The sequence below is a fragment of the Chrysochloris asiatica genome, unplaced genomic scaffold, assembly GCF_000296735.1.
Source record: "Chrysochloris asiatica unplaced genomic scaffold, ChrAsi1.0 scaffold00033, whole genome shotgun sequence".
NCBI lineage: Eukaryota > Metazoa > Chordata > Mammalia > Afrosoricida > Chrysochloridae > Chrysochloris > Chrysochloris asiatica.
This window is the reverse complement of record NW_006408551.1, coordinates 9,225,632-9,230,813: the sequence shown is the minus strand read 5'-3', so window position 1 is coordinate 9,230,813 and position 5,182 is coordinate 9,225,632.

The following is a 5,182-nucleotide window of genomic DNA, read 5'->3' as shown; positions in this document are numbered from 1 at the left end:
AACAGAGAGTGGGGCCCTACCCAGAGAGGCAGTGATGCCAGGGATGGAGACAGAGACGATGACGTGGACAGATGGAGTAGCTGGGGACATCACACTCAGGGAGGGAGAAGGGCTGTGTGCTGGTGGCTGGGGGGGCTGGCCTGTGTGGTATATCCTTTAGGGTTATTTGATGATGCATGGAGGGGATTGTAATCTTTGCAATGAAACAAAATGTGATAGGATGAGTGTAAAGCTGATGTTCTCCCATGTAAACCTCACACACACAAAGTTGTACATGTTTTATAGTAAACAGATTTTGAAAGTAATTGAAATTTCTTGAATCCATTAATGAATAGTTATATAACTTGTATGTTATATAAACCAACGAATGCTATATCAGTTATATAAGGAGTTATGTAACTATGGGTACAGCTAATCAATTATAGGTTAAGAAAGTGTTAAGTGTACAAAAAGTACCCAAGTACCAAGTCAATCCTGCCAAGGGACACTAAATATCTACTCTATGCATGTCAAAACAGGCACTGATTTAGCTATGGACTGCCATACACTGACCATAAAATTCCTCCAATTCCTTGGGTTGACATCTATAAGCAGTGATCTTTTGAAGTACTGGCCAGTGTTCTGCAGCATGTGAAGCAGAGAGAGAGAGAGAGATTGACAGTCCCGGAATTAAGTAATTTATGATATCCAGTGCTATCTATGATTGCTTGCAGTCACTGTTTAGCATATTGGAAAAAAAATAAATGAAAGTTGTGCTAGGGAATAATGTTTGTTTGTTGCTTCCATTGATGCTCCCTATTTATTGACACCATAGAATTTGGTCTTTTGTTTACCTTGAGATGTTACTACCTAGAACAATACTGATATATACATTCAAATAATGAAACTCTAATCTGTGATTACAATGAACAAATATAGTGACACACATGAAAATAGATGGATTTCACAAGTACTAGTAAGCAATAAAGAGCCCTGGTGTGGTGCTGTGTGATAATGCACTGGACTGGAAGGTCAGTTTGAACTGCAATGATGGTGGTTCAAGCTTCTCAGTGTCTCCATGGAAACAGGGTCAATATGATTCCAAACTGACTGGACAACAAAAACAATATAGAATAAAATAAAGTAGAAAAGAAAAAAAATAGTTTAAGTTTAATTTTTAAAAATATCTAAACTATATTTGGGCTCATACAAACTTCAAGGAACTATTTTTTGTTAAGAACAATAGCATCACAAAAGTTAAGATGGTTGTAGTAAGGGTGAGGATTATGCAATCATGTAGAAGGATCAGGAGATGTGATTCACTGCTAGTTAACTTGCTATTACACTCAGAATTGAACTTTGATTATACATACATACCACCCTTGGTGTGTCAATTTGTCATATTGTGGTGGTTTGTGTGTTGCTGTGATTCTGGAAGCTAATCCACTGGTATTTTAAATACCAGCAGGGTCACCTATGGTGGACAGGTTTCAGCAGAGCTTCCAGACTAAGATAGACAAGGACGAAGGAAAGGCTGAGTATTTCTGAATGTTTAACCACAGAAAACCTTATAAATAGCAATGGAACATTGTCAATGTAGTGCTGGAAGATGAAAGTATTACAAATAGTATCAGAATATTATCAGATGTAATGCCAGAAGATGAGTCCTCCCGTTAGAAGTCACTCAAATGTAACTGGGGAAGAGTTGCTTCTTCAAAGTAGGATTGACCATGATGACTCAAATGGAGTAAAGCTCTCATGATCTTCATTTGCTGATGGGGTACAACACAAAATAAGATGAAACATCTGCAAACATCCAGTAATAATAGGAGCATGAATGTGCAAAGAATGAAAATAGGAAATTTAGAAGTTGTCACAAATGAAATGGAACACATAAAAATCTATTACCTGAACATTGCTGTTGTTAAGTGTCATTGAAAAAGTTACCTGCATAAGATTTCTGAAGAGTGTCTGGTGAGTTTGAACAGCTGACCTTATGGTTAGGAGTCCAATGTTTATCCTACATCACCACACCAATACTCCATCTTAGCCATTGTTGTTGTTAGTTGCCACCCAGTCACTTCTCTCACATAGAAACTTTATTATAATATAATGAAACACCATCCTCACAATCATTGTTAAGCTTGAGCCCATTGCTGCTTCCACTGTTCCAATTCATCTTACTAGAGAACTTCCTCTCCTTTGCTGATCCTCCACTTTACCTACTATGATGCCCTTCTCCAGTGACTGGTCTCTCCTGATAATATGTCAGACGTATGAAAGATAAGGTCTCACCATCCTGACTTCTAAAAAGCATTCTGGCTGTACTTCTTCCAACAAATTTGTTTGTTCTTTCAGCAGTCCATGGGGCTTTTTTTATTATTCTCCAACACCAAAACTCAAATGCATCAATTCTTCTATGGTCCACCTTATTTACTGTCCAATTTTCGTATGCATATGAAGCTATTGAAAATACCATGGTTTGGGTAAGGCGTACCATAGTCCTCATATTTATATCATTGTGCTTTATTATCTATGCAAAAGCTTTTGACTATGTGGATCATGACAAGTTATTGATGCCATTTCAAAAAAAAAAAAAAAAAATTCCAGAACATTTAACTGTGCTCATGAGGAAGCTGAATATAGACCAATAGACATTCAAACAGAACAAGGGAATACTGACTGGTTTATAATCAGGAAAAGTGTGTGCCAACGCTGTATTCTTTTACCATACTTATTCAATCTGTATGGTTACCAAATAATTAAAAAAACAACAACAACTGGATCATATGAAGAAGAACTTAGTATCAAGATTTGAAGAAGACTCATTAACAATTGGTTATACGCAGATAATAAAACCTTTCTTACTGAAAGTGAAGAGGACTTACAATACATAGAGATGAAGATCAAAGACCACAGCCTTCAGTATGGTGCACTTCAATGTAAAGAAAGCAAAAATCCTCACAACTCAATCAATAAATAACATCATGATAAATGGCAAAAAGATTGAAGTTGGCAAAGATTTCATTTTGCTTAGATCCACAATCTACACTCATGCAAGCAGCAGCGAAGAAATAAAATTGACATACTGCATTAGCAAAACTGCTTGCTCTTTAAGGGGCTCAAGAACAAAGATATCAGTTTGAGGACTAAAGTGTGCCTGCACCAAGCCATTGCATTTTCAATAGCCTCATCTGAAAGTTGGACAATAGATAAGTAAGAATTTTAGAAGAATTGACACTTTAAAACTGTGATGTTGGATAAGAATATTGAATGTACCATGGGCTACCAGAACAAAAAATGCCTGTGTTGGAAGAAGTACAGATAGAGTGCTCCTTAGAAGCCAGGATAGTGAAACTTCAGCTTCATACTTTAAACATATTGTCAATAGGAACCAGTTCTTGAAGGATATCATGCTTGGTAAAGTGGAGGGTCAGTGAAAAAGAGGACGGCTTCCAAAGTGATGGATTGGCTCAGTAGCAGCAGCAATGTGCTCAAGCATAACAATTGTGAGTATGTCAACAGACTTGGCAGTGTTTCATTCCCTTGCAGATAAGTCACTATTAGCTGGCTCTTAAAACTCAACAGAGGGTCATTATTAATTAGAATCAATCCATGATACTTAAAAACAGCAACAACATACATGCATACGTTCTTATTAAGCACTCTTTGTATGGATAATTCTCAATAAAAATTATATCAGAGAAAGAAACATTTTATATACATGATTCAAAACCATGTTGATATTTTGATGATCAGTGTGGTTGAATTGATTGCTATTTATAGCTATCATAACAGCATAATTCACTACCTGCTACTGCACCATGCTCACAACTATTATGTCTCAAGAGCATTATTGGATGTACTTATTTGAAGACAGATTTGTTTGTTCTTCTGGCAGTCCATGGTACTTTCAATATTCTTTGCCAACACCGTAATTCAATTGCATGAATTATTTTACATTCTTCCTGATTCATTTCCCAACTTTCACATGCATTTGGGGTAATTGAAAGTACAATGACTTGCGACAAGCACACCTAAGTCCTCAAATGTCAGTTTTGCTCTTCAACACCTTAAAGAGATATTGTACAGCAGATTGCCTAATGCAATATGTTTTTACATTTCTTTACTTCTGCTTCCATGAGTGTTGACTATGAATTTTAAAAAATGAAGTATTTGACAACGTCAAAATGTTATCCATTTACCTTTATGTTATATATTAGACCAGTTGTGAGAATTTTCATTTTCTTTACATTAAGGTGCAATCCATACTGAAGACCATGGTCTTGATCTTCATCAGTATTTCAAGCATTCTTTGCTTCCTGCTAGCAAGGTTGTGTTATCTGCATTTTGTTAATTATTTATAAGTCTCCTCCAATCCTGATGCCAAGTTCTTAATGTAATCCAGTTTTTAAGAATATTTGCTAGGCATATAGATTGAATAAGTATGGTGAAAATATACAATACTGATACATACCTTTCCTAATTTTAAACCTTTCAGAGTCCTCTTATCTGTTAGTATGACTGCCGCTTGGTTTATGTACAGGTTCCTCATGAGCATAATTTAGTATTCTAAAATTCTCATTATTTTCAATATTATCCATAGCTTGTTATGATCCACACTGTAGAAAACATTTTAATGATCAATACAAAACAAGCAAACATATTTCTGGTATTCTGTTTTTAGTCAAGATGCATCTAACATAAGCAGTGATATCCCTAGTTCCAAGTCCTTTTCTAAACTCAGCTTGAATCTCTGACAGCTTCCTGTCAATGTACTGCTTCTAGCACTTTGAATTATCTCTAGAAAAATGTTACTTGCATGTGATATTAATGACATGATTTAATGATTTATTCATTCTATTGAGTCACCTTCCTTAAGATTGGGCACAAATACGGATCTCTTCCAATTGGTTTGCCATTTATCTATTTTCCAAATGTCTTGGCATAGATGAGTGTCTCCAGTGCTGCATCAATTTGTTGAAACATTTCAGTTTATATTATTGATGTCTGGAAATTTGTAAACAACACAACGAAATACTGAATAGTTTTGCACCATTTTTCTTATAGAATTCTTCAATATTTTATGATGCATTAAAATTTTCTTCAGTTCGTTCTGCTGGGAAAGACTGAACATGTTCCTTGGTTTGGGTTTTCTATATCTGAATCTTTGCACATTTAATTATAAGACTTGACTTTGTCT